Below are 27,633 nucleotides of genomic sequence, written 5' to 3' on the forward strand. Positions count from 1 at the left end.
AAAGAGGAGTTGGGGTGAGGGTTTTGGAGAGTAGGGGTGAAAGAGGAGTTGGGGTGAGGTGGTTGGAGTGTAGGGGTGAAAGATGAGTTGGGGTGAGGGGGTTGGAGTGTAGGGGTGAAAGAGGAGTTGGGGTGAGGGGGTTGGAGAGCTGGGGTGAAAGAAGAGTTGGGGTGCAGGGGTTGGAGAGTTGGGGTGAAATAGAAGTTGGGGTACAGGGCTTGGAGAGTTGGGGTGAAAGAGGAGTTGAGGTGAGGGGGGTTGGAGAGTAGGGATGAAAGAGGAGTTGAGGTGAGGAGGGTTGGAGAGTAGGGATGAAAGAGGAGTTGGGGTGCGGGGGTTGGAGAGTTGAGGTGGAAGAGGAGTTGGGGTGAGGGGGTTGGAGAGTTGGGGTGAAACAGGAGTTGGGGTGAGGGGGTTGGAGAGTAGGGGTGAAAGAGGAGTTGAGGTGCGGGGGTTGGAGAGCTGGGGTGAAAGAGGAGTTGGCGTCAGGGGGGTTGGAGAGTAGGGGTGAAAGAGGAGTTGGGGTGAGGGGGTTGAAGAGTTGGGGTGAAAGAGGAGTTGGGGTGAGGGGAGTTGGAGAGTAGGGGTGAAAGAGGAGTTGGGGTGCGGGGGTTGGACAGTTGGGGTGAAAGAGGAGTTGGGGTGAGGGGGTTGGAGAGTAGGGTGAAAGAGGAGTTGGGGTGAGGGGGTTGGAGAGTAGGGGTGAAAGAGGAGTTGGGGTGAGGGTTTGGAGCGTAGCGGTGAAAGAGGAGTTGGGGTGAGGGGGTTGGAGAGTTGGGGTGAAACAGGAGTTGGGGTGAGGGGGTTGGAGAGTAGGGGTGAAAGAGGAGTTGGGGTGAGGGTGTTGGAGAGTAGGGGTGAAAGAGGTGTTGGGGTGAGGGGGTTGGAGAGTAGGGGTGAAAGAGGAGTTGGGGTGAGGGGAGTTGGAGAGTAGGGGTGTAAGAGGAGTTGGGGTGAGGGAGTTGGAGTGTAGGGGTGAAAGATGAGTTGGGGTGAGGGGTTTGGAGAGTTGGGGTGAAACAGGAGTTGGGGTGAGGGGGTTGGAGAGTTGGGGTGAAGCAGGAGTTGGGGTGAGGGGGTTGGAGATTTGGGGTGAAAGAGGAGTTGGGGTCAGGGGGTTGGAGAGTTGAGGTGAAAGAGGAGTTGGGGTGAGTGGGGTTGGAGAGTAGGGGTGAAAGAGGAGTTGGGGTGAGTGGGGTTGGAGAGCAGGGGTGAAAGAGGAGTTGGGGTGAGGGGTTTTGGAGCGTAGGGGTGAAAGAGGAGTTTGGGTGAGGAGGGTTGGAGAGTAGGGGTGAAAGAGGAGTTGGGCTGAGGGGGTTGGAGAGTAGGGGTGAAAGCGGAGTTGGGGTGAGGGGGGTTGGATAGTTGAGGTGAAAGAGGAGTTGGGGTGAGGAGGTTTGTAGAGTAGGGATGAAAGACGAGTTGGGGTGCGGGGGTTGGAGAGTTGGGGTGAAAGAGGAATTGGGGTGAGGGGGGTTGGAGTGTAGGGATGAAAGAGGAGTTGGGGTGAGGGGGGTTGGAGAGTAGGGGTGAAAGAGGAGTTGGGGTGAGGGGGTTGGAGAGTAGGGGTGAAAGAGGAGTTGGGGTGAGGGGGGTTGGAGAGTAGGGGTGAAAGAGGAGTTGGGGTGAGGGAGGTTGGAGAGTAGGTGTGAAAGAGGAGTTGGGGTGAGGCGGTTGGAGAGTAGGGGTGAAAGTGTTGGGGTGAGGGGGTTGGAGAGCAGGGGTGAAAGAGGAGTTGGAGTGAGGGGTTTTGGAGAGTAGGGGTGAAAGAGGAGTTTGGGTGAGGAGGGTTGGAGAGTAGGGGTTAAAGAGGAGTTGAGGTGAGGGGGTTGGAGATTTGGGATGAAAGAGGATTTGGGGTGAGGGGGGTTGGAGAGTAGTGTGAAAGAGGATTTGGGGTGAGGGCGTTGGAGAGTAGGGGTGAAAGAGTTGGGGTGAGGGGGTTGGAGAGCAGGGGTGAAAGAGGAGTTGGGGTGAGGGGTTTTGGAGAGTAGGGGTGAAAGGAGTTGGGGTGAGGGGGGTTGGGGAGTAGGGGTGAAAGAGGAGTTGGGGTGAGGGGGGTTGGAGAGTAGGGGTGAAAGAGGAGTTGGGGTGAGGGGGGTTGGAGAGTAGGGGTGAAAGAGGAGTTGGGGTGAGTGGTTTTGAAGAGTATGGGTGAAAGAGGAGTTGGGGTGAGAGGGGTTGGAGAGCAGGGGTGAAAGAAGAGCTGCGGTGAGGGGGTTGGAGAGTAGGGGTGAAAGAGGAGTTGGGGTGAGGGGGTTGGAGTGTAGGGGTGAAAGATGAGTTGGGGTGAGGGGGTTGGAGAGTTGGGGTGAAAGAGGAGTTGGGGTGAGGGGGTTGGAGAGTTGGGGTGAAAGAGGAGGTTGGGTGAGGAGGGTTGGAGAGTCGTGGTGAAAGAGGAGTTGGGGTGAGGGGTTTTGAAGAGTAGGGGTGAAAGAGGAGTTGGGGTGAGGGTTTTGGAGAGTAGGGGTGAAAGAGGAGATGGGGTGAGGGGGGTTGGAGTGTAGTGTGAAAGAGGAGTTGGGGTGAGGGGTTTGGAGAGTAGGGGTGAAAGAGGAGTTGGTGTGAGGTGGTTGGAGTGTAGGGGTGAAAGATGAGTTGGGGTGAGGGGGTTGGAGAGTTGGGGTGAAAGAGGAGTTGGGGTGAGGGTGTTGGAGTGTAGGGGTGAAAGACGAGATGGGGTGAGGGGGTTGGAGAGCTGGGGTGAAAGAGGAGTTGGGGTGCAGGGGTTGGAGAGTTGGGGTGAAATAGAAGTTGGGGTACGGGGGTTGGAGAGTTGGGGTGAAAGAGGAGTTGAGGTGAGGGGGGTTGGAGAGTAGGGATGAAAGAGGAGTTGAGGTGAGGGGGGTTGGAGAGTAGGGATGAAAGAGGAGTTGGGGTGCAGGGGTTGGAGAGTTGAGGTGGAAGAGGAGTTGGGGTGAGGGGGTTGGAGAGTTGGGGTGAAACAGGAGTTGGGGTGAGGGGGTTGGAGAGTAGGGGTGAAAGAGGAGTTGAGGTGCGGGGGTTGGAGAGCTGGGGTGAAAGAGGAGTTGGGGTGAGGGGGGTTGGAGAGTAGGGGTGAAAGAGGAGTTGGGGTGAGGGGGTTGAAGAGTTGGGGTGAAAGAGGAGTTGGGGTGAGGGGGGTTGGAGAGTAGGGGTGAAAGAGGAGTAGGGGTGCGGGGGTTGGACAGTTGGGGTGAAAGAGGAGTTGTGGTGAGGGGGGTTGGAGAGTAGGGATGAAAGAGGAGTTGGGGTGAGGGGGGTTGGAGAGTAGGGGTGAAAGAGGAGTTATGGTGAGGGGGTTGGAGAGTAGGGGTGAAAGAGGAGTTGAGGTGAGGGGGTTTGGAGAGGAGGGGTGAAAGAGGAGTTGGGGTGAGGGGGGTTGGAGAGTAGGTGAGAAAGAGGAGTTGGGGTGAGGGGGTTGGAGAGTAGGGGTGAAAGAGTTGGGGTGAGGGGGTTGGAGAGCAGGGGTGAAAGAGGAGTTGGGGTGAGGGGTTTTGGAGAGTAGGGGTGAAAGAGGAGTTTGGGTGAGGAGGGTTGGAGAGTAGGGGTTAAAGAGGAGTTGAGGTGAGGGGTTTGGAGATTTGGGATGAAAGAGGATTTGGGGTGAGGGGGGTTGGAGAGTAGTGTGAAAGAGGAGTTGGGGTGAGGGGGTTGGAGAGTAGGGGTGAAAGAGTTGGGGTGAGGGGGTTGGAGAGCAGGGGTGAAAGAGGAGTTGGGGTGCTGGGGTTGGACAGTTGGGGTGAAAGAGGAGTTGGGGTGAGGGGGTTGGAGAGTAGGGGTGAAAGAGGAGTTGGGGTGAGGGGGTTGGAGAGTAGGGGTGAAAGAGGAGTTGGGGTGAGGGTTTGGAGAGTAGGGGTGAAAGAGGATTTGGGGTGAGGGGGTTGGAGAGTTGGGGTGAAACAGGAGTTGGGGTGAGGGGGTTGGAGAGTAGGGGTGAAAGAAGAGTTGCGGTGAGGGGGGTGGAGAGTAGGGGTGAAAGAGGAGTTGGGGTGAGGGGGTTGGAGTGTCGGGGTGAAAGATGAGTTGGGGTGAGGGGGTTGGAGAGTTGGGGTGAAAGAGGAGTTGGGGTGAGGGGGTTGGAGAGTTGGGGTGAAAGAGGAGGTTGGGTGAGGAGGGTTGGAGAGTAGTGGTGAAAGAGGAGTTGGGGTGAGGGGTTTTGAAGAGTAGGGGTGAAAGAGGAGTTGGGGTGAGGGTTTTGGAGAGTAGGGGTGAAAGAGGAGATGGGGTGAGGGGGATTGGAGAGTAGTGTGAAAGAGGAGTTGGGGTGAGGGGTTTGGAGAGTAGGGGTGAAAGAGAAGTTGGGGTGAGGGGGTTTTGGAGGGTAGGGGTGAAAGAGGAGTTGGGGTGAGGGGGTTGGAGAGTAGGGGTGAAGGAGGAGTTTGGGTGAGGGGGGTTGGAGAGTTGGGGTGAAAGCGGCGTTCGGGTAAGGGGGTTGGAGAGTAGGGGTGAAAGAGGAGTTGGGGTGAGAGGGGTTTGGAGAGTAGGGGTGAAAGAGGAGTTGGGGTGAGGGGGGTTGGAGAGTAGGGGTGAAAGAGGAGTTGGGGTGAGGGGGTTGGAGAGTAGGGGTGAAAGAGGAGTTGGGGTGAGGGGGGTTGGAGAGTAGGGGTGAAAGAGGAGTTGGGGTGAGGGGGGTTTGGAGAGTAGGGGTGAAAGAGGAGTTGGGGTGAGGGGGGTTGGAGAGTAGAGGTGAAAGAGGAGTTAGGGTGAGGGGGGTTGGAGAGTAGGGGTGAAAGAGCAGTTGGGGTGAGGGGTTGGAGAGTAGGGGTGAAAGAGGAGTTGGGGTGAGGGGGGTTGGAGCGTAGGGGTGAAAAAGGAGTTGGGGTGAGGGGGGTTGGAGAGTAGGGGTGAAAGAGGAGTTGGGGCGAGAGGGGTTTGGAGAGTAGGGGTGATAGAGGAGTTGGGGTGAGGGGGTTGGAGAGTAGGGGTGAAAGAGAAGTTGGGGTGAGGGGTTTGGAGAGTTGGGGTGAAAGAGGAGTTTGGGTGAGGGGGTTGGAGAGTAGGGGTGAAAAAGGAGTTGGGGTGAGGGGGGTGGGAGAGTAGGGGTGAAAGAGGAGTTGGGGTGAGTGGTTTGGAGAGTCGGGGTGAAAGAGGAGTTTGGGTGAGGGGGTTGGAGAGTAGGGGTGAAAGAGGAGTTCGGGTGAGGGGGGTTGGAGAGTAGGGGTGAAATAGGAGTTGGGGTGAGGGGGGTTGGAGAGTAGGGGTGAAAGAGGAGTTGGGGTGAGGGGGTTGGAGAGTAGGGGTGAAAGAGGAGTTGGGGTGAGGGGGTTGGAGAGTAGGGGTGAAAGAGGAGTTGGGGTGAGGGGGTTGGAGAGTAGGGGTGAAAGAGGAGTTGGGGTGAGGGGGGTTGGAGTGTATTGGTGATAGAGGAATTGGGGTGAGGGGTTTGGAGAGTCGGGGTGAAAGAGGAGTTGGGGTGAGGGGTTTGGAGAGTCGGGGTGAAAGAGGAGTTTGGGTGAGGGGGTTGGAGAGTAGGGGTGAAAGAGGAGTTGGGGCGAGAGGGGTTTGGAGAGTAGTGGTGAAAGAGGAGTTGGGGTGAGGGGGGTTGGAGAGTAGGGGTGAAAGAGGAGTTGGAGTGAGGGGGTTGGAGAGTAGGTGTGAAAGAGGAGTTGGGGTGAGGGCAGTTGGAGAGTAGGGGTGAAAGAGGAGTTGGGGTGAGGGGGCGTTGAAGAGTAGGGTTGATAGAGCAGTCGGGGTGAGGGGGTTGGAGAGTTGGGGTGAAAGAGGAGTTTGGGTGAGGGGGGTTGGAGAGTTGGGGTGAAAGAGGAGTTGGGGTGAGGGGGTTGGAGATTAGGGGTGAAAGAGGAGTTGGGGAGAGGGGGGTTGGAGAGTAGGGGTGAAAGAGGAGTTGGGGTGAGGGTGTTGGAGAGTAGGGGTGAAAGAGGAGTTGAGTTGCCGGGGTTGGAGAGCTGGGGTGAAAGAGGAGTTGGGGTGAGGGGGGTTGGAGAGTAGGGGTGAAAGAGGAGTTGGGGTGCGGGGGTTGGAGAGTTGGGGTGAAAGAGGAGTTGGGGTGAGGGGGGTTGGAGTGTAGGGGTGAAAGAGGAGTTGGGGTGAGGGGGTTGGAGAGTTGGAGTGAAAGAGGAGTTGGGGTGAGGGGGATGGAGAGTAGGGGTGATAGAGGAGTTGGGGTGAGGGGGTTGGAGAGTAGGGGTGAAAGAGAAGTTGGGGTGAGGGGGTTTTGGAGGGTAGGGGTGAAAGAGGAGTTGGGGTGAGGGGGTTGGAGAGTAGGGGTGAAGGAGGAGTTTGGGTGAGGGGGGTTGGAGAGTAGGGGTGAAAGCGGCGTTGGGGTAAGGGGGTTGGAGAGTAGGGGTGAAAGAGGAGTTGGGGTGAGAGGGGTTTGGAGAGTAGGGGTGAAAGAGGAGTTGGGGTGAGGGGGGTTGGAGAGTAGGGGTGAAAGAGGAGTTGGGGTGAGGGGGTTGGAGAGTAGGGGTGAAAGAGGAGTTGGGGTGAGGGGGGTTGGAGAGTAGGGTTGAAAGAGGAGTTGGGGTGAGGGGGGTTTGGAGAGTAGGGGTGAAAGAGGAGTTGGGGTGAGGGGGGTTAGAGAGTAGAGGTGAAAGAGGAGTTAGGGTGAGGGGGGTTGGAGAGTAGGGGTGAAAGAGCAGTTGGGGTGAGGGGTTGGAGAGTAGGGGTGAAAGAGGAGTTGGGGTGAGGGGGGTTGGAGCGTAGGGGTGAAAAAGGAGTTGGGGTGAGGGGGGTTGGAGAGTAGGGGTGAAGGAGGAGTTGGGGTGAGGGGTTTGGAGAGTTGGGGTGAAAGAGGAGTTTGGGTGAGGGGGTTGGAGAGCAGGGGTGAAAAAGGAGTTGGGGTGAGGGGGGTTGGAGAGTAGGGGTGAAAGAGGAGTTGGGGTGAGTGGTTTGGAGAGTCGGGGTGAAAGAGGAGTTTGGGTGAGGGGGTTGGAGAGTAGGGGTGAAAGAGGAGTTCGGGTGAGGGGGGTTGGAGAGTAGGGGTGAAAGAGGAGTTGGGGTGAGGGGGTTGGAGAGTAGGGGTGAAAGAGGAGTTGGGGTGAGGGGGCGTTGAAGAGTAGGGTTGATAGAGGAGATGGGGTGAGGGGGATTGGAGAGTAGGGGTGAAAGAGGAGTTGGGGTGAGGGGGTTGGAGAGTAGGGGTGAAAGAGGAGTTGGGGTGAGGGGGGTTGGAGAGTAGGGGTGAAAGAGGAGTTGTGGTGAGGGGGGTTGGAGAGTAGGGGTGAAAGAGGAGTTGGGGTGAGGGGGGTTGGAGAGTAGGGGTGAAAGAGGAGTTGGGGTGAGGGGTTTTGAAGAGTAGTGGTGAAAGAGGAGTTGGGGTGAGGGGGGTTGGAGAGTTGGGGTGAAAGAGGAGTTGGGGTGAGGGGGTTGGAGAGTTGGGGAGAAAGCGGAGTTGGGGTGAGGGGGGTTGGAGAGTAGGGGTGAAAGAGGAGTTGGGGTGAGGGGATTTGAAGAGTAGGGGTGATAGAGGAGTTGGGGTGAGGGTTTTGGAGAGTAGGGATGAAAGAGGAGTTGGGCTGAGGGGGGTTGGAGAGTTGGGGAGAAAGAGGAGTTGGGGTGAGGGGGGTTGGAGAGTAGGGGTGAAAGAGGAGTTGGGGTGAGGGGATTTGAAGAGTAGGGGTGATAGAGGAGTTGGGGTGAGGGTTTTGGAGAGTAGGGATGAAAGAGGAGTTGGGCTGAGGGGGGTTGGAGGGTAGTGTGAAAGAGGAGTTGGGGTGAGGGGGTTGGAGAGTTGGGGTGAAAGAGGAGTTGGGGTGAGGGTTTTGGAGAGTAGGGTGAAAGAGGAGTTTGGGTGAGGAGGGTTGGAGAGTAGGGGTTAAAGAGGAGTTGGGGTGAGGGGGTTGGAGAGTTGGGGTGAAAGAGGATTTGGGGTGAGGGAGTTGGAGAGTAGTGGTGAAAGAGGAGTTGGGGTGAGGGGGTTGGAGTGTAGGGGTGAAAGATCAGTTGGGGTGAGGGGGTTGGAGAGTAGTGGTGAAAGAGGAGTTGGGGTGAGGGGGGTTGGAGTGTAGGGGTGAAAGATGAGTTGGGGTGAGGGGGTTGGAGAGTTGGGGTGAAAGAGGAGTTTGGTTCAGGGGGTTGGAGAGTAGGGGTGAAAGAGGAGTTGGGGTGCAGGGGTTGGAGAGTTGGGGTGAAAGAGAAGTTGGGGTACGGAGGTTGGAGAGTAGGGGTGAAAGTGGAGTTGGGGTGAGGGGTTTTGGAGATTAGGGTTGAAAAGGAGTTGGGGTGAGGGGGTTGGAGAGTTGAGGTGAAAGAGGATTTGGGGTGAGGGGGTTGGAGAGTTGGGGTGAAACAGGAGTTGGGGTGAGGGGTTTGGAGAGTAGTGGTGAAAGAGGAGTTGAGGTGCGGGTGTTGGAGAGCTGGGGTGAAAGAGGAGTTGGGGTGAGGGGGGTTGCAGAGTAGGGGTGAAAGAGGAGTTGGGGTGCGGGGGTTGGAGAGTTGGGGTGAAAGAGGAGTTGGGGTGAGGGGGGTTGGAGTGTAGGGGTGAAAGAGGAGTTGGGGTGCGGGGGTTGGAGAGTTGGGGTGATAGAGGAGTTGGGGTGAGGGGGTTGGAGAGTAGGGGTGATAGAGGAGTTGGGGTGAGGGGGTTGGAGAGTAGGGTTGAAAGAGGAGTTGTGGTGAGGGGGTTGGAGTGTAGGGGTGAAAGAGGAGTTGGGGTGAGGGGGTTTTGGAGGGTAGGGGTGAAAGAGGAGTTGGGGTGAGGGGGTTGGAGAGTAGGGGTGAAGGAGGAGTTGGGGTGAGGGGTTTTGGAGAGGAGGGGTGAAAGAGGAGTTTGGGTGAGGAGGGTTGGAGAGTAGGGGTTAAAGAGGAGTTGAGGTGAGGGGGTTGGAGATTTGGGATGAAAGAGGATTTGGGGTGAGGGGGGTTGGAGAGTAGTGTGAAAGAGGAGTTGGGGTGAGGGGGTTGGAGAGTAGGGGTGAAAGAGTTGGGGTGAGGGGGTTGGAGAGCAGGGGTGAAAGAGGAGTTGGGGTGAGGGGTTTTGGAGAGTAGGGGTGAAAGGATTTGGGGTGAGGGGGGTTGGGGAGTAGGGGTGAAAGAGGAGTTGGGGTGAGGGGGGTTGGAGAGTAGGGGTGAAAGAGGAGTTGGGGTGAGGGGGGTTGGAGAGTAGGGGTGAAAGAGGAGTTGGGGTGAGGGGTTTTGAAGAGTAGGGGTGAAAGAGGAGTTGGGGTGAGAGGGGTTGGAGAGCAGGGGTGAAAGAAGAGTTGCGGTGAGTGGGTTGGAGAGTAGGGGTGAAAGAGGAGTTGGGGTGAGGGGGTTGGAGTGTGGAGGTGAAAGATGAGTTGGGGTGAGGGGGTTGGAGAGTTGGGGTGAAAGTGGAGTTGGGGTGAGGGGTTTTGAAGAGTAGGGGTGAAAGAGGAGTTGGGGTGAGGGTTTTGGAGAGTAGGGGTGAAAGAGGAGATGGGGTGAGGGGGGTTGGAGAGTAGTGTGAAAGAGGAGTTGGGGTGAGGGGTTTGGAGAGTAGGGGTGAAAGAGGAGTTGGGGTGAGGTGGTTGGAGTGTAGGGGTGAAAGATGAGTTGGGGTGAGGGGGTTGGAGAGTTGGGGTGAAAGAGGAGTTGGGGTGAGGGGTTTGGAGAGTAGGGGTGAAAGAGGAGTTGGGGTGAGGTGGTTGGAGTGTAGGGGTGAAAGATGAGTTGGGGTGAGGGGGTTGGAGAGTTGGGGTGAAAGAGGAGTTGGGGTGAGGGGGTTGGAGTGTAGGGGTGAAAGAGGAGTTGGGGTGAGGGGGTTGGAGAGCTGGGGTGAAAGAGGAGTTGGGGTGCAGGGGTTGGAGAGTTGGGGTGAAATAGAAGTTGGGGTACGGGGGTTGGAGAGTTGGGGTGAAAGAGGAGTTGAGGTGAGGGGGGTTGGAGAGTAGGGATGAAAGAGGAGTTGGGGTGCGGGGGTTGGAGAGTTGAGGTGGAAGAGGAGTTGGGGTGAGGGGGTTGGAGAGTTGGGGTGAAACAGGAGTTGGGGTGAGGGGGTTGGAGAGTAGGGGTGAAAGAGGAGTTGAGGTGCGGGGGTTGGAGAGCTGGGGTGAAAGAGGAGTTGGGGTGAGGGGTGTTGGAGAGTAGGGGTGAAAGAGGAGTTGGGGTGAGGGGGTTGAAGAGTTGGGGTGAAAGAGGAGTTGGGGTGAGGGGGGTTGGAGAGTGGGGTGAAAGAGGAGTTGGGGTGCGGGGGTTGGACAGTTGGGGTGAAAGAGGAGTTGGGGTGAGGGGGTTGGAGAGTAGGGGTGAAAGAGGAGTTGGGGTGAGGGGGTTGGAGAGTAGGGGTGAAAGAGGAGTTGGGGTGAGGGGGCATTGAAGAGTAGGGTTGATAGAGGAGATGGGGTGAGGGGGATTGGAGAGTAGGGGTGAAAGAGGAGTTGGGGTGAGGGGGTTGGAGAGTAGGGGTGAAAGAGGAGTTGGGGTGAGGCGGGTTGGAGAGTAGGGGTGAAAGAGGAGTTGGGGTGAGGGGGTTTGGAGAGTAGGGGTGAAAGAGGAGTTGGGGTGAGGGGGGTTGGAGAGTAGGGGTGAAAGAGGAGTTGGGGTGAGGGGTTTTGAAGAGTAGTGGTGAAAGAGGAGTTGGGGTGAGGGGGGTTGGAGAGTTGGGGTGAAAGAGGAGTTGGGGTGAGGGTTTGGAGAGTAGGGGTGAAAGAGGAGTTGGGGTGAGGGGGTTGGAGAGTTGGGGTGAAACAGGAGTTGGGGTGAGGGGGTTGGAGAGTAGGGGTGAAAGAGGAGTTGGGGTGAGGGGGTTGGAGAGTAGGGGTGAAAGAGGTGTTGGGGTGAGGGGGTTGGAGAGTAGGGGTGAAAGAGGAGTTGGGGTGAGGGGAGTTGGAGAGTAGGGGTGTAAGAGGAGTTGGGGTGAGGGGGTTGAAGTGTAGGGGTGAAAGATGAGTTGGGGTGAGGGGTTTGGAGAGTTGGGGTGAAACAGGAGTTGGGGTGAGGGGATTGGAGAGTTGGGGTGAAACAGGAGTTGGGGTGAGGGGGTTGGAGATTTGGGGTGAAAGAGGAGTTGGGGTGAGGGGGTTGGAGAGTTGAGGTGAAAGAGGAGTTGGGGTGAATGGGGTTGGAGAGTAGGGGTGAAAGAGGAGTTGGGGTGAGTGGGGTTGGAGAGCAGGGGTGAAAGAGGAGTTGGGGTGAGGGGTTTTGGAGCGTAGGGGTGAAAGAGGAGTTTGGGTGAGCAGGGTTGGAGAGTAGGGATGAAAGAGGAGTTGGGGTGAGGGGGGTTGGAGAGTAGGGGTGAAAGAGGAGTTGGGGTGAGGGGGTTTGGAGAGTAGGGGTGAAAGAGGAGTTGGGGTGAGGGGGGTTGGAGAGTAGGGGTGAAAGAGGAGTTGGGGTGAGGGGTTTTGAAGAGTCGTGGTGAAAGAGGAGTTGGGGTGAGGGGGGTTGGAGAGTTGGGGTGAAAGAGGAGTTGGGGTGAGGGGGTTGGAGAGTTGGGGAGAAAGAGGAGTTGGGGTGAGGGGGGTTGGAGAGTAGGGGTGAAAGAGGAGTTGGGGTGAGGGGTTTTGAAGAGTAGGGGTGATAGAGGAGTTGGGGTGAGGGTTTTGGAGAGTAGGGATGAAAGAGGAGTTGGGCTGAGGGGTTTGGAGGGTAGTGTGAAAGAGGAGTTGGGGTGAGGGGGTTGGAGAGTTGGGGTGAAAGAGGAGTTGGGGTGAGGGTTTTGGAGAGTAGGGGTGAAAGAGGAGTTTGGGTGAGGAGGGTTGGAGAGTAGGGGTTAAAGAGGAGTTGGGGTGAGGGGGATGGAGAGTTGGGGTGAAAGAGGATTTGTGGTGAGGGGGTTGGAGAGTAGTGGTGAAAGAGGAGTTGGGGTGAGGGGTTTTGAAGAGTAGGGGTGAAAGAGGAGTTGGGGTGAGCGGGTTGGAGTGTAGGGGTGAAAGATCAGTTGGGGTGAGGGGGTTGGAGAGTAGTGGTGAAAGAGGAGTTGGGGTGAGGGGTTTGGAGAGTAGGGGTGAAAGAGGAGTTGGGGTGAGGGGGGTTGGAGTGTAGGGGTGAAAGATGAGTTGGGGTGAGGGGGTTGGAGAGTTGGGGTGAAAGAGGAGTTGGGTTCAGGGGGTTGGAGAGTAGGGGTGAAAGAGGAGTTGGGGTGCAGGGGTTGGAGAGTTGGGGTGAAAGAGAAGTTGGGGTACGGGGGTTGGAGAGTAGGGGTGAAAGTGGAGTTGGGGTGAGGGGGTTTGGAGATTAGGGTTGAAAAGAAGTTGGGGTGAGGGGGGTTGGAGAGTTGAGGTGAAAGAGGAGTTGGGGTGAGGGGGTTGGAGAGTTGGGGTGAAACAGGAGTTGGGGTGAGGTGTTTGGAGAGTAGGGGTGAAAGAGGAGTTGAGGTGCGGGGGTTGGAGAGCTGGGGTGAAAGAGGAGTTGGGGTGAGGGGGGTTGCAGAGTAGGGGTGAAAGAGGAGTTGGGGTGCGGGGGTTGGAGAGTTGGGGGTGAAAGAGGAGTTGGGGTGAGGGGGGTTGGAGTGTAGGGGTGAAAGAGGAGTTGGGGTGCGGGGGTTGGAGAGTTGGGGTGAAAGAGGAGTTGGGGTGAGGGGGTTGGAGAGTAGGGGTGATAGAGGAGTTGGGGTGAGGGGGTTGGAGAGTAGGGTTGAAAGAGGAGTTGTGGTGAGGGGGTTGGAGTGTAGGGGTGAAAGAGGAGTTGGGGTGAGGGGGTTTTGGAGGGTAGGGGTGAAAGAGGAGTTGGGGTGAGGGGGTTGGAGAGAGGGGGGTTGGAGAGTAGGGGTGAAAGAGGAGTTGGGGTGAGGGGGTTGGAGAGTTGGGGTGAAAGAGGAGTTTGGGTGAGGGGGTTGGAGAGTAGGGGTGAAAGAGGAGTTGGGGTGAGGGGGTTGGAGATTAGGGGTGAAAGAGGAGTTGGGGAGAGGGGAGTTGGAGAGTAGGGGTGAAAGAGGAGTTGGGGTGAGGGTGTTGGAGAGTAGGGGTGAAAGAGGAGTTGAGTTGCGGGGGTTGGAGAGCTGGGGTGAAAGAGGAGTTGGGGTGAGGGGGGTTGGAGAGTAGGGGTGAAACAGGAGTTGGGGTGCGGGGGTTGGAGAGTTGGGGTGAAAGAGGAGTTGGGGTGAGGGGGGTTGGAGTGTAAGGGTGAAAGAGGAGTTGGGGTGAGGGGGTTGGAGAGTTGGGGTGAAAGAGGAGTTGGGGCAAGGGGGATGGAGAGTAGGGGTGATAGAGGAGTTGGGGTGAGGGGGTTGGAGAGTAGGGGTGAAAGAGGAGTTGGGGTGAGGGGGTTTTGGAGGGTAGGGGTGAAAGAGGAGTTGGGGTGAGGGGGTTGGAGAGTAGGGGTGAAGGAGGAGTTTGGGTGAGGGGGGTTGGAGAGTAGGGGTGAAAGCCGAGTTGGGGTAAGGGGGTTGGAGAGTAGGGGTGAAAGAGGAGTTGGGGTGAGAGGGGTTTGGAGAGTAGGGGTGAAAGAGGAGTTGGGGTGAGGGGGGTTGGAGAGTAGGGGTGAAAGAGGAGTTGGGGTGAGGGGGTTGGAGAGTAGGGGTGAAAGAGGAGTTGGGGTGAGGGGGGTTTGGAGAGTAGGGGTGAAAGAGGAGTTGGGGTGAGGGGGGTTGGAGAGTAGAGGTGAAAGAGGAGTTGGGGTGAGGGGGGTTGGAGAGCAGGGGTGAAAGAGCAGTTGGGGTGAGGGGTTGGAGAGTAGGGGTGAAAGAGGAGTTGGGGTGAGGGGGGTTGGAGAGTAGGGGTGAAAGAGGAGTTGGGGTGAGGGGGGTTGGAGAGTAGGGGGTGAAAGAGGAGTTGGGGTGAGGTGGTTGGAGAGTAGGGGTGAAGAGGAGTTGGGGTGAGGTGGGTTGGGGAGTAGGGGTGAAAGAGGAGTTGGGGTGAGGGGGGTTGGAGAGTATGGGTGAAAGAGGAGTTGGGGTGAGGGGAGTTGGAGAGTAGGGGTGAAGAGGAGTTGGGGTGAGGTGGGTTGGGGAGTAGGGGTGAAAGAGGAGTTGGGGTGAGGGGGTTGGCGAGTAGGAGTGAAAGAGGAGTTGGGGTGAGGGGGGTTGGCGAGTAGGGGGTGAAAGAGGATTTGGGGTGAGGGGGGTTGGAGAGTAGGGGTGAAAGAGGAGTTGGGGTGAGGGGGGTTGGAGAGTAGGGGGTGAAAGAGGAGTTGGGGTGAGGTGGTTGGAGAGTAGGGGTGAAGAGGAGTTGGGGTGAGGTGGGTTGGGGAGTAGGGGTGAAAGAGGAGTTGGGGTGAGGGGGGTTGGAGAGTATGGGTGAAAGAGGAGTTGGGGTGAGGGGAGTTGGAGAGTAGGGGTGAAGAGGAGTTGGGGTGAGGTGGGTTGGGGAGTAGGGGTGAAAGAGGAGTTGGGGTGAGGGGGTTGGCGAGTAGGAGTGAAAGAGGAGTTGGGGTGAGGGGGGTTGGCGAGTAGGGGGTGAAAGAGGATTTGGGGTGAGGGGGGTTGGACAGTAGGGGTGAAAGAGGAGTTGGGGTGAGGGGGGTTGGAGATTAGGGATGAAAGAGGAGTTGGGGTGAGGGGGGCTGGAGAGTTGGGGTGAAAGAGGAGTTGGAGTGAGGGGGGTTGGAGAGTAGGGGTGAAAGAGGAGTTGGGGTGAGTGGGGTTGGAGAGTAGGGGTGAAAGAGGAGTTGGGGTGAGGGGTTTGGAGAGTCGGGGTGAAAGAGGAGTTGGGGTGAGGGGGTTGGAGAGTAGGGGTGAAAGAGGAGTTGGGGTGCAGGGGTTGGAGAGTTGGGGTGAAAGAGAAGTTGGGGTACGGGGGTTGGAGAGTAGGGGTGAAAGTGGAGTTGGGGTGAGGGGGTTTGGAGATTAGGGTTGAAAAGGAGTTGGGGTGAGGGGGTTGGAGAGTTGAGGTGAAAGAGGAGTTGGGGTGAGGGGGTTGGAGAGTTGGGGTGAAACAGGAGTTGGGGTGAGGGGTTTGGAGAGAAGGGGTGAAAGAGGAGTTGAGGTGCGTGGGTTGGAGAGCTGGGGTGAAAGAGGAGTTGGGGTGAGGGGGGTTGCAGAGTAGGGGTGAAAGAGGAGTTGGGGTGCGGGGGTTGGAGAGTTGGGGTGAAAGAGGAGTTGGGGTGAGGGGGGTTGGAGTGTAGTGGTGAAAGAGGAGTTGGGGTGCGGGGGTTGGAGAGTTGGGGTGAAAGAGGAGTTGGGGTGAGGGGGTTGGAGAGTAGGGGTGATAGAGGAGTTGGGGTGAGGGGGTTGGAGAGTAGGGGTGAAAGAGGAGTTGGGGTGAGGGGGTTGGAGTGTAGGGGTGAAAGAGGAGTTGGGGTGAGGGGGTTTTGGAGGGTAGGGGTGAAAGAGGATTTGGGGTGAGGGGGTTGGAGAGTAGGGGTGAAGGAGGAGTTGGGGTGAGGGGGGTTGGAGAGTAGGGGTGAAAGAGGAGTTGGGGTGAGGGGTTGGAGAGTAGGGGTGAAAGAGGAGTTGGGGTGAGGGGGGTTGGAGTGTATTGGTGATAGAGGAATTGGGGTGAGGGGTTTGGAGAGTCGGGGTGAAAGAGGAGTTGGGGTGAGGGGTTTGGAGAGTCGGGGTGAAAGAGGAGTTTGGGTGAGGGGGTTGGAGAGTAGGGGTGAAAGAGGAGTTGGGGTGAGAGGGGTTTGGAGAGTAGGGGTGAAAGAGGAGTTGGGGTGAGGGGGGTTGGAGAGTAGGGGTGAAAGAGGAGTTGGAGTGAGGGGGTTGGAGAGCAGGTGTGAAAGAGGAGTTGGGGTGAGGGCAGTTGGAGAGTAGGGGTGAAAGAGGAGTTGGGGTGAGGGGGCGTTGAAGAGTAGGGTTGACAGATGAGTCGGGGTGAGGGGGTTGGAGAGTTGGGGTGAAAGAGGAGTTTGGGTGAGGGGGTTGGAGAGTAGGGGTGGAAGAGGAGTTGGGGTGAGGGGGTTGGAGATTAGGGGTGAAAGAGGAGTTGGGGAGAGGGGGGTTGGAGAGTAGGGGTGAAAGAGGAGTTCGGGTGAGGGTGTTGGAGAGTAGGGGTGAAAGAGGAGTTGAGTTGCGGGGGTTGGAGAGCTGGGGTGTAAGAGGAGTTGGGGTGAGGGGGGTTGGAGATAGGGGTGAAAGAGGAGTTTGGGTGCGGGGGTTGGAGAGTTGGGGTGAAAGAGGAGTTGGGGTGAGGGGGGTTGGAGTGTAAGGGTGAAAGAGGAGTTGGGGTGAGGGGGTTGGAGAGTTGGGGTGAAAGAGGAGTTGGGGCAAGGGGGATGGAGAGTAGGGGTGATAGAGGAGTTGGGGTGAGGGGGTTGGAGAGTAGGGGTGAAAGAGGAGTTGGGGTGAGGGGGTTTTGGAGGGTAGGGGTGAAAGAGGAGTTGGGGTGAGGGGGTTGGAGAGTAGGGGTGAAGGAGGAGTTTGGGTGAGGGGGGTTGGAGAGTAGGGGTGAAAGCGGATTTGGGGTAAGGGGGTTGGAGAGTAGGGGTGAAAGAGGAGTTGGGGTGAGAGGGGTTTGGAGAGTAGGGGTGAAAGAGGAGTTGGGGTGAGGGGGGTTGGAGAGTAGGGGTGAAAGAGGAGTTGGGGTGAGGGGGTTGGAGAGTTGGGGTGAAAGAGGAGTTGGGGTGAGGGGGGTTGGAGAGTAGGGGTGAAAGAGGAGTTCGGGAGAGGGGGGTTTGGAGAGTAGGGGTGAAAGAGGAGTTGGGGTGAGGGGGGTTGGAGAGTAGAGGTGAAAGAGGAGTTGGGGTGAGGGGGTTGGAGAGTAGGGGTGAAAGAGCAGTTGGGGTGAGGGGTTGGAGAGTAGGGGTGAAAGAGGAGTTGGGGTGAGGGGGGTTGGAGAGTAGGGGTGAAAGAGGAGTTGGGGTGAGGGGGGTTGGAGAGTAGGGGGTGAAAGAGGAGTTGGGTGAGGTGGTTGGAGAGTAGGGGTGAAGAGGAGTTGGGGTGAGGTGGGTTGGGGAGTAGGGGTGAAAGAGGAGTTGGGGTGAGGGGGGTTGGAGAGTATGGGTGAAAGAGGAGTTGGGGTGAGGGGGGTTGGAGAGTAGGGGTGAAGAGGAGTTGGGGTGAGGTGGGTTGGGGAGTAGGGGTGAAAGAGGAGTTGGGGTGAGGGGGGTTGGAGAGTACGGGTGAAAGAGGAGTTGGGGTGAGGGGGGTTGGAGAGTAGGGGTGAAGAGGAGTTGGGGTGAGGTGGGTTGGGGAGTAGGGGTGAAAGAGGAGTTGGGGTGAGGGGGTTGGCGAGTCGGAGTGAAAGAGGAGTTGGGGTGAGGGGGGTTGGCGAGTAGGGGGTGAAAGAGGATTTGGGGTGAGGGGGGTTGGACAGTAGGGGTGAAAGAGGAGTTGGGGTGAGGGGGGTTGGAGATTAGGGATGAAAGAGGAGTTGGGGTGAGGGGGGCTGGAGAGTTGGGGTGAAAGAGGAGTTGGAGTGAGGGGGGTTGGAGAGTAGGGGTGAAAGAGGAGTTGGGGTGAGGGGGGTTGGAGAGTAGGGGTGAAAGAGGAGTTGGGGTGAGGGGGTTGGAGAGTAGGGGTGAAAGAGGAGTTGGGGTGAGGGGGTTGGAGTGTATTGGTGATAGAGGAATGGGGGGGAGGGGTTTGGAGAGTCGGGGTGAAAGAGGAGTTGGGGTGAGGGGTTTGGAGAGTCGGGGTGAAAGAGGAGTTTGGGTGAGGGGGTTGGAGAGTAGGGGTGAAAGAGGAGTTGGGGCGAGAGGGGTTAGGAGAGTAGGGGTGAAAGAGGAGTTGGGGTGAGGGGGGCTGGAGAGTAGGGGTGAAAGAGGAGTTGGAGTGAGGGGGTTGGAGAATAGGTGTGAAAGAGGAGTTGGGGTGAGGGCGGTTGGAGAGTAGGGGTGAAAGAAGAGTTGGGGTGAGGGAGCGTTGAAGAGTAGGGTTGATAGAGGAGTTGGGGTGAGGGGGTTGGAGAGTTGGGGTGAAAGAGGAGTTTGGGTGAGGGGGTTGGAGAGCAGGGGTGAAAGAGGAGTTGGGGTGAGGGGGTTGGAGATTCGGGGTGAAAGAGGAGTTGGGGAGAGGGAGGTTGGAGAGTAGGGGTGAAAGAGGAGTTGGGGTGAGGGTGTTGGAGAGTAGGGGTGAAACAGGAGTTGGGGTGAGGGGTTTGGAGAGTAGGGGTGAAAGAGGAGTTGAGTTGCGGGGGTTGGAGAGCTCGGGTGAAAGAGGAGTTAGGGTGAGGGGGGTTGGAGAGTAGGGGTGAAAGAGGAGTTGGGGTGCGGGGGTTGGAGAGTTGGGGTGAAAGAGGAGTTGGGGTGAGGGGGGTTGGAGTGTAGGGGTGAAAGAGGAGTTTGGGTGCGGGGGTTGGAGAGTTGGGGTGAAAGAGGAGTTGGGGTGAGGGGGTTGGAGAGTAGGGGTGATAGAGGAGTTGGGGTGAGGGGGTTGGAGAGTAGGGTTGAAAGAGGAGTTGTGGTGAGGGGGTTGGAGTGTAGGGGTGAAAGAGGAGTTGGGGTGAGGGGGTTTTGGAGGGTAGGGTGAGGGGTTGGAGAGTAGGGGTGAAAGATGAGTTGGGGTGAGGGGGTTGGAGAGTTGGGGTGAAAGAGGAGTTGGGTTCAGGGTGTTGGAGAGTAGGGGTGAAAGAGGAGTTGGGGTGCAGGGGTTGGAGAGTTGGGGTGAAAGAGAAGTTCGGGTACGGGGGTTGGAGAGTAGGGGTGAAAGTGGAGTTGGGGTGAGGGGGTTTGGAGATTAGGGGTGAAAAAGGAGTTGGGGTGAGGGGGTTGGAGAGTTGAGGTGAAAGAATAGTTGGGGTGAGGGGGTTGGAGAGTTGGGGTGAAACAGGAGTTGGGGTGAGGGGTTTGGAGAGTAGGGGTGAAAGAGGAGTTGAGGTGCGGGGGTTGAAGAGCTGGGGTGAAAGAGGAGTTGGGGTGAGAGGGGTTGGAGAGTAGGGGTGAAAGAGGTGTTGGGGTGCGGTGGTTGGAGAGTTGGGGTGAAAGAGGAGTTGGGGTGAGGGGGGTTGGAGTGTAGGGGTGAAAGAGGAGTTGGGGTGCGGGGGTTGGAGAGTTGTGTTGAAAGAGGAGTTGGGGTGAGGGGGTTGGAGAGTAGGGGTGATAGAGGAGTTGGGGTGAGGGGGTTGGAGAGTAGGGTTGAAAGAGGAGTTGTGGTGAGGGGGTTGGAGTGTAGGGGTGAAAGAGGAGTTGGGGTGAGGGGGTTTTGGAGGGCAGGGGTGAAAGAGGAGTTGGGGTGAGGGGGTTGGAGAGTAGGGGTGAAGGAGGAGTTGGGGTGAGGGGTGTTGGAGAGTAGGGGTGAAAGAGGAGTTGGGGTGAGGGGGTTGGAGAGTAGGGGTGAAAGAGGAGTTGGGGTGAGGGGGTTGAAGAGTTGGGGTGAAAGAGGAGTTGGGGTGAGGGGGGTATGGAGAGTAGGGGTGAAAGAGGAGTTGGGGTGAGGGGGTTGGAGAGTAGGGGTGAAAGAGGAGTTGGTGTGAGGGGTGTTGGAGTGTATTGGTGATAGAGGAATTGGGGTGAGGGGTTTGGAGAGTCGGGGTGAAAGAGGAGTTGGGGTGAGGGGTTTGGAGAGTCGGGGTGAAAGAGGAGTTTGGGTGAGGGGGTTGGAGAGTAGGGGTGAAAGAGGAGTTGGGGTGCGGGGGTTGGAGAGTTGGGGTGAAAGAGGAGTTGGGGTGAGGGGGGTTGGAGTGTAGGGGTGAAAGAGGAGTTGGGGTGAGGGGGTTGGAGAGTTGGGGTGAAAGAGGAGTTGGGGTGAGGGGGATGGAGAGTAGGGGTGATAGAGGAGTTGGGGTGAGGGGGTTGGAGAGTAGGGGTGAAAGAGGAGTTGGGGTGAGGGGGTTTTGGAGGGTAGGGGTGAAAGAGGAGTTGGGGTGAGGGGGTTGGAGAGTAGGGGTGAAGGAGGAGTTTGGGTGAGGGGGGTTGGAGAGTAGGGGTGAAAGCGGAGTTGGGGTAAGGGGGTTGGAGAGTAGGGGTGAAGGAGGAGTTGGGGTGAGAGGGGTTTGGAGAGTAGGGGTGAAAGAGGAGTTGGGGTGAGGGGGGTTGGAGAGTAGGGGTGAAAGAGGAGTTGGGGTGAGGGGGTTGGAGAGTAGGGGTGAAAGAGGAGTTGGGGTGAGGGGGGTTGGAGAGTAGGGGTGAAAGAGGAGTTGGGGTGAGGGGGGTTTGGAGAGTAGGGGTAAAAGAGGAGTTGGGGTGAGGGGGGTTGGAGAGTAGGGGGTGAAAGAGGAGTTGGGGTGAGGGGGTTGGAGAGTAGGGGTGAAGAGGAGTTGGGGTGAGGTGGGTTGGTGAGTAGGGGTGAAAGAGGAGTTGGGGTGAGGGGGGTTGGAGAGTACGGGTGAAAGAGGAGTTGGGGTGAGGGGGTTTGGAGAGTAGGGGTGAAGAGGAGTTGGGGTGAGGTGGGTTGGGGAGTTGGGGTGAAAGAGGAGTTGGGGTGAGGGGGGTTGGAGAGTATGGGTGAAAGAGGAGTTGGAGTGAGGGGGGTTGGAGAGTAGGGGTGAAGAGGAGTTGGGGTGAGGTGGGTTGGGGAGTAGGGGTGAAAGAGGAGTTGGGGTGAGGGGGTTGGCGAGTAGGAGTGTAAGAGGAGTTGGGGTGAGGGGGGTTGGCGAGTAGGGGGTGAAAGAGGAGTTGGGGTGAGGGGGGTTGGACAGTAGGGGTGAAAGAGGAGTTGGGGTGAGGGGGTTGGAGATTAGGGATGAAAGAGGAGTTGGGGTGAGGGGGGTTGGAGAGTAGGGGTGAAAGAGGAGTTGGGGTGAGGGGGGTTGGAGAGTATGGGTGATAGAGGAGTTGGGGTGAGGGGGTTGGAGAGTAGGGGTGAAAGAGGAGTTGGGGTGAGGGGGGTTGGAGTGTATTGGTGATAGAGGAATTGGGGTGAGGGGTTTGGAGAGTCGGGTTGAAAGAGGAGATGGGGTGAGGGGTTTGGAGAGTCGGGGTGAAAGAGGAGTTTGGGTGAGGGGGTTGGAGAGGAGGGGTGAAAGAGGAGTTGGGGCGAGAGGGGTTTGGAGAGTTGGGGTGAAAGAGGAGTTGGGGTGAGGGGGGTTGGAGTGAGGGGGTTGGAGAATAGGTGTGAAAGAGGAGTTGGGGTGAGGGCGGTTGGAGAGTAGGGGTGAAAGAGGAGTTGGGGTGAGGGGGCGTTGAAGAGTAGGGTTGATAGAGGAGTTGGGGTGAGGGGGTTGGAGAGTTGGTGTGAAAGAGGAGTTTGGGTGAGGGGGGTTGGAGAGTAGGGGTGAAGAGGTGTTGGGGTGAGGGGGTTGGAGATTAGGGGGTGAAAGAGGAGTTGGGGAGAGGGGGTTTGGAGAGTAGGGGTGAAAGAGGAGTTGGGGTGAGGGTGTTGGAGAGTAGGGGTGAAACAGGAGTTGGGATGAGGGGTTTGGAGAGTAGGGGTGAAAGAGGAGTTGAGTTGCGGGGGTTGGAGAGCTCGGGTGAAGAGGAGTTGGGGTGAGGGGGGTTGGAGAGTAGGGGTGAAAGAGGAGTTGGGGTGCGGGGGTTGGAGAGTTGGGGTGAAAGAGGAGTTGGGGTGAGGGGGATTGGAGTGTAGGGGTGAAAGAGGAGTTGGGGTGCGGGGGTTGGAGAGTTGGGGTGAAGAGGAGTTGGGGTGAGGGGGTTGGAGAGTAGGGGTGATAGAGGAGTTGGGGTGAGGGGGTTGGAGAGTAGGGTTGAAAGAGGAGTTGTGGTGAGGGGGTTGGAGTGTAGGGGTGAAAGAGGAGTTGGGGTGAGGGGGTTTTGGAGGGTAGGGGTGAAGAGGAGTTGGGGTGAGGGGGTTGGAGAGTAGGGGTGAAGGAGCAGTTGGGGTGAGGGGGGGTTGGAGAGTAGGGGTGAAAGAGGAGTTGGGGTGAGGGGGTTGGAGAGTAGGGGTGAAAGAGGAGTTGGGGTGAGAGGGGTTTGGAGAGTAGGTGTGAAAGAGGAGTTGGGGTGAGGGGGTTGGAGGTAGGGGTGAAAGAGCAGTTGGGGTGAGGGGGTTGGAGAGTAGGGGTGAAAGAGGGGTTGGGGTGAGGGGGGTTGGAGAGTAGGGGTGAAAGAGGAGTTGGGGTGAGGGGCGTTTGGAGAGTAGGGGTGAAAGAGGAGTTGGGGTGAGGGGGGTTGGAGAGTAGGGGTGAAGAGGAGTTGGGGTGAGGGGGGTTTGGAGAGTAGGGGTGAAGAGGAGTTGGGGTGAGAGGGTTGGAGAGTAGGGGTGAAAGAGGATTTGGGGTGAGGGGGGTTGGAGTGTATCGGTGATAGAGGAATTGGGGTGAGGGGTTTGGAGAGTCGGGGTGAAAGAGGAGTTGGGGTGAGGGGTTTGGAGAGTCGGGGTGAAAGAGGAGTTTGGGTGAGGGGGGTGGAGAGTAGGGGTGAAAGAGGAGTTGGGGTGAGGGGGTGTTGAAGAGTAGGGGTGAAAGAGGAGTTGGGATGAGGGGGTTGGAGAGCAGAGGTGAAAGAGGAGTTGGGGTGAGGGGGTTGGAGAGTAGGGGTGAAAGAGGAGTTGGGGTGAGGGGGGTTGGAGAGTAGGGGTCAAGAGGAGTTGGGGTGAGGGGATGGAGAGTAGGGGTGAAGAGGAGTTGGGGGTGAGGGGGGTTGGAGAGTAGGGGTGAAGAGGAGTTGGGGTGAGGGGGGTTGGAGAGTAGGGGTGAAGAGGAGTTTGGGTGAGGGGGGTTGGAGAGTCGGGGTGAAGAGCAGTTGGGGTGAGGGGTTGGAGAGTAGGGGTGAAAGAGGAGTTGGGGTGATGGGGGTTGGAGAGTAGGGGTGAAAGAGGAGTTGGGGTGAGGGGGGTTGGAGAGTAGGGGCTGAAGAGGAGTTGGGGTGAGGGGGGTTGGAGAGTAGGGGTGAAGAGGAGTGGGGTGAGGTGGGTTGGGGTGTAGGGATGAAGAGGAGTTGGGGTGAGGGGGGTTGGAGAGTATGGGTGAAAGAGGAGTTGGGGTGAGGGGGGTTGGAGAGTAGGGGTGAAGAGGAGTTGGGGTGAGGGGGGTTGGTGAGTAGGGGTGAAGAGGAGTTGGGGTGAGGTGGGTTGGGGAGTAGGGGTGAAGAGTAGTTGGGGTGAGGGGGTTGGCGAGTAGGAGTGAAAGAGGAGTTGGGGTGAGGGGGGTTGGCGAGTAGGGGGTGAAGAGGAGTTGTGTTGAGGGGGGTTGGAGGTAGGGGTGAACAGGAGTTGGGATGAGGGGTTTGGAGAGTAGGGGTGAAAGAGGAGTTGAGTTGCGGGGGTTGGAGAGCTGGGTGAAAGAGGAGTTGGGGTGAGGGGGGTTGGAGAGTAGGGGTGAAAGAGGAGTTGGGGTGCGGGGGTTGGAGAGTTGGGGTGAAGAGGAGTTGGGGTGAGGGGGATTGGAGTGTAGGGGTGAAAGAGGAGTTGGGGTGCGGGGGTTGGAGAGTTGGGGTGAAAGAGGAGTTGGGGTGAGGGGGTTGGAGAGTAGGGGTGATAGAGGAGTTGGGGTGAGGGGGTTGGAGAGTAGGGTTGAAGAGGAGTTGTGGTGAGGGGGTTGGAGTGTAGGGTGAAAGAGGAGTTGGGGTGAGGGGGTTTTGGAGGGTAGGGGTGAAAGAGGAGTTGGGGTGAGGGGGTTGGAGAGTAGGGGTGAAGGAGCAGTTGGGGTGAGGGGGGTTGGAGAGTAGGGGTGAAAGAGGAGTTGGGTGAGGGGGTTGGAGAGTAGGGGTGAAAGAGGAGTTGGGTGAGAGGGGTTTGGAGAGTAGGTGTGAAAGAGGAGTTGGGGTGAGGGGGGTTGGAGAGTAGGGGTGAAGAGCAGTTGGGGTGAGGGGGTTGGAGAGTAGGGGTGAAAGAGGAGTTGGGGTGAGGGGGGTTGGAGAGTAGGGGTGAAGAGGAGTTGGGGTGAGGGGGTTTGGAGAGTAGGGGTGAAGAGGAGTTGGGGTGAGGGGGGTTGGAGAGTAGGGTGAAAGAGGAGTTGGGGTGAGGGCGGTTTGGAGAGTAGGGGTGAAAGAGGAGTTGGGGTGAGAGGGTTGGAGAGTAGGGGTGAAGAGGATTTGGGGGTGAGGGGGGTTGGAGTGTATCGGTGATAGAGGATTGGGGTGAGGGGTTTGGAGAGTGGGGTGAAAGAGGAGTTGGGGTGAGGGGTTTGGAGAGTCGGGGTGAAAGAGGAGTTTGGGTGAGGGGGGTGGAGAGTAGGGGTGAAAGAGGAGTTGGGGTGAGGGGGGTTGAAGAGTAGGGGTGAAAGAGGAGTTGGGATGAGGGGGTTGGAGAGCAGAGGTTGTGAAGAGGAGTTGGGGTGAGGGGGTTGGAGAGTAGGGGTGAAAGAGGAGTTGGGGTGAGGGGGGTTGGAGAGTAGGGGTCAAGAGGAGTTGGGGTGAGGGATGGAGAGTAGGGGTGAAAGAGGAGTTGGGGTGAGGGGGGTTGGAGAGTAGGGGTGAAAGAGGAGTTGGGGTGAGGGGGGTTGGAGAGTAGGGGTGAAAGAGGAGTTTGGGTGAGGGGGGTTGGAGAGTCGGGGTGAAAGAGCAGTTGGGGTGAGGGGTTGGAGAGTAGGGGGTGAAGAGGAGTTGGGGTGATGGGGGTTGGAGAGTAGGGGGTGAAAGAGGAGTTGGGGTGAGGGGGGTTGGAGAGTAGGGGGTGAAAGAGGAGTTGGGGTGAGGGGGGTTGGAGAGTAGGGGTGAAGAGGAGTTGGGGTGAGGTGGGTTGGGAGTAGGGATGAAGAGGAGTTGGGGTGAGGGGGGTTGGAGAGTACGGGTGAAAGAGGAGTTGGGGTGAGGGTGTTGGAGAGTAGGGGTGAAGAGGAGTTGGGGTGAGGGGGGTTGGTGAGTAGGGGTGAAGAGGAGTTGGGGTGAGGTGGGTTGGGGAGTAGGGGTGAAAGAGTAGTTGGGGTGAGGGGGTTGGCGAGTAGGAGTGAAGAGGAGTTGGGTGAGGGGGGTTGGCGAGTAGGGGGTGAAAGAGGAGTTGTGTTGAGGGGGGTTGGAGAGTAGTGGTGAACAGGAGTTGGGGTGAGGGGTGTTGGAGATTAGGGTATGAAAGAGGAGTTGGGGTGAGGGGGGTTGGAGAGTTGGGGTGAAAGAGGAGTTGGGGTGAGGGGGTTGGAGAGTAGGGGTGAAAGAGGAGTTAGGGTGAGGGGGGTTGGAGAGTAGGGGTGTGAAGAGGGAGTTGGGTGTGAGCGGGGTTGGAGAGTAGGGGTGAAGAGTAGTTGGGGTGAGGGGGTTGGAGAGTAGGGGTGAAAGAGGAGTTGGGGTGAGGGGTTTCGAGAGTAGGGGTGAAAGAAGAGTTGGGTGTGAGCGGGGTTGGAGAGTAGGGGTGAAGAGTAGTTGGGCTGAGGGGGTTGGAGAGTAGGGGTGAAAGAGGAGTTGGGGTGAGGGGGTTGGAGAGCAGGGGTGAAAGAGGCGTTGGGGTGAGCGGGGTTGGAGAGTAGTGGGGTGAAAGAATAGTTGGGGAGAGGGGGTTGGAGAGTAGGGGTGAAAGAGGAGTTGGGGTGTGGAGGTGGAGAGTAGGAGTGAAAGAGGAGTTGGGGTGAGGTGGGTTGGGGAGTAGGGGTGAAAGAGGAGTTGGGGGTGAGGGGGTTGGAGAGTAGGGGTGAAAGAGGAGTTGGGTGAGGGGGGTTGGAGAGTAGGGGTGAAAGAGGAGTTGGGGTGAGGGGGTTGAAGTGTAGGGTGAAGATGAGTTGGGGTGAGGGGTTGGAGAGTTGGGGTGAAACAGGAGTTGGGGTGAGGGGGTTGGAGAGTTGGGGTGAAACAGGAGTTGGGTGTGAGGGGGTTGGAGATTTGGGGTGAAAGAGGAGTTGGGTGAGGGGGTTGGAGAGTGAGGTGAAGAGGAGTTGGGGTGAATGGGGTTGGAGAGTAGGGGTGAAAGAGGAGTTGGGGTGAGTGGGGTTGGAGGCAGGGGTGAAAGAGGAGTTGGGGTGAGGGGTTTTGGAGCGTAGGGGTGAAGAGGAGTTTGGGTGAGGAGGGTTGGAGAGTAGGATGAAGAGGAGTTGGGGTGAGGGGGGTTGGAGAGTAGGGGTGAAAGAGGAGTTGGGGTGAGGGGGTTTGGAGAGTAGGGGTGAAAGAGGAGTTGGGGTGAGGGGGGTTGGAGAGTAGGGGTGAAAGAGGAGTTGGGGTGAGGGGTTTTGAAGAGTCGTGGTGAAAGAGGAGTTGGGGTGAGGGGGGTTGGAGAGTTGGGGTGAAAGAGGAGTTGGGGTGAGGGGGTTGGAGAGTTGGGGAGAAAGAGGAGTTGGGGTGAGGGGGGTTGGAGAGTAGGGGTGAAAGAGGAGTTGGGGTGAGGGGTTTTGAAGAGTAGGGGTGATAGAGGAGTTGGGGTGAGGGTTTTGGAGAGTAGGGATGAAAGAGGAGTTGGGCTGAGGGGTTTGGAGGGTAGTGTGAAAGAGGAGTTGGGGTGAGGGGGTTGGAGAGTTGGGGTGAAAGAGGAGTTGGGGTGAGGGTTTTGGAGAGTAGGGGTGAAAGAGGAGTTTGGGTGAGGAGGGTTGGAGAGTAGGGGTTAAAGAGGAGTTGGGGTGAGGGGGATGGAGAGTTGGTGTGAAAGAGGATTTGTGGTGAGGGGGTTGGAGAGTAGTGGTGAAAGAGGAGTTGGGGTGAGGGGTTTTGAAGAGTAGGGGTGAAAGAGGAGTTGGGGTGAGGGGGTTGGAGTGTAGGGGTGAAAGATCAGTTGGGGTGAGGGGGTTGGAGAGTAGTGGTGAAAGAGGAGTTGGGGTGAGGGGTTTGGAGAGTAGGGGTGAAAGAGGAGTTGGGGTGAGGGGGGTTGGAGTGTAGGGGTGAAAGATGAGTTGGGGTGAGGGGGTTGGAGAGTTGGGGTGAAAGAGGAGTTGGGTTCAGGGGGTTGGAGAGTAGGGGTGAAAGAGGAGTTGGGGTGCAGGGGTTGGAGAGTTGGGGTGAAAGAGAAGTTGGGGTACGGGGGTTGGAGAGTAGGGGTGAAAGTGGAGTTGGGGTGAGGGGGTTTGGAGATTAGGGTTGAAAAGAAGTTGGGGTGAGGGGGTTGGAGAGTTGAGGTGAAAGAGGAGTTGGGGTGAGGGGGTTGGAGAGTTGGGGTGAAACAGGAGTTGAGGTGAGGTGTTTGGAGAGTAGGGGTGAAAGAGGAGTTGAGGTGCGGGGGTTGGAGAGCTGGGGTGAAAGAGGAGTTGGGGTGAGGGGGGTTGCAGAGTAGGGGAGAAAGAGGAGTTGGGGTGCGGGGGTTGGAGAGTTGGGGTGAAAGAGGAGTTGGGGTGAGGGGGGTTGGAGTGTAGGGGTGAAAGAGGAGTTGGGGTGCGGGGGTTGGAGAGTTGGGGTGAAAGAGGAGTTGGGGTGAGGGGGTTGGAGAGTAGGGGTGATAGAGGAGTTGGGGTGAGGGCGTTGGAGAGTAGGGTTGAAAGAGGAGTTGTGGTGAGGGGGTTGGAGTGTAGGGGTGAAAGAGGAGTTGGGGTGAGGGGGTTTTGGAGGGTAGGGGTGAAAGAGGAGTTGGGGTGAGGGGGTTGGAGAGAGGGGGGTTGGAGAGTAGGGGTGAAAGAGGAGTTGGGGTGAGGGGGTTGGAGAGTAGGGGTGAAAGAGGAGTTGGGGTGAGGGGGTTTTGGAGAGTCGGGGTGAAAGAGGAGTTGGGCTGAGGGGTTTGGAGAGTCGGGGTGAAAGAGGAGTTTGGGTGAGGGGGGTTGGAGAGTAGGGGTGAAAGAGGAGTTGGGGTGAGGGGGTTGGAGATTAGGGATGAAAGAGGAGTTGGGGTGAGGGGGGTTGGAGAGTAGGGGTGAAAGAGGAGTTGGGGTGAGGGGGGTTGGAGAGTATGGGTGATAGAGGAGTTGGGGTGAGGGGGTTGGAGAGTAGGGGTGAAAGAGGAGTTGGGGTGAGGGGGGTTGGAGTGTATTGGTGATAGAGGAATTGGGGTGAGGGGTTTGGAGAGTCGGGTTGAAAGAGGAGATGGGGTGTGGGGTTTGGAGAGTCGGGGTGAAAGAGGAGTTTGGGTGAGGGGGTTGGAGAGGAGGGGTGAAAGAGGAGTTGGGGCGAGAGGGGTTTGGAGAGTTGGGGTGAAAGAGGAGTTGGGGTGAGGGGGGTTGGAGTGAGGGGGTTGGAGAATAGGTGTGAAAGAGGAGTTGGGGTGAGGGCGGTTGGAGAGTAGGGGTGAAAGAGGAGTTGGGG

This window comes from Somniosus microcephalus, chromosome 4 (assembly GCF_052327205.1).
Source record: "Somniosus microcephalus isolate GS21.2 chromosome 4, FLI_Smic_1.0, whole genome shotgun sequence".
Classification (NCBI taxonomy): domain Eukaryota; kingdom Metazoa; phylum Chordata; class Chondrichthyes; order Squaliformes; family Somniosidae; genus Somniosus; species Somniosus microcephalus.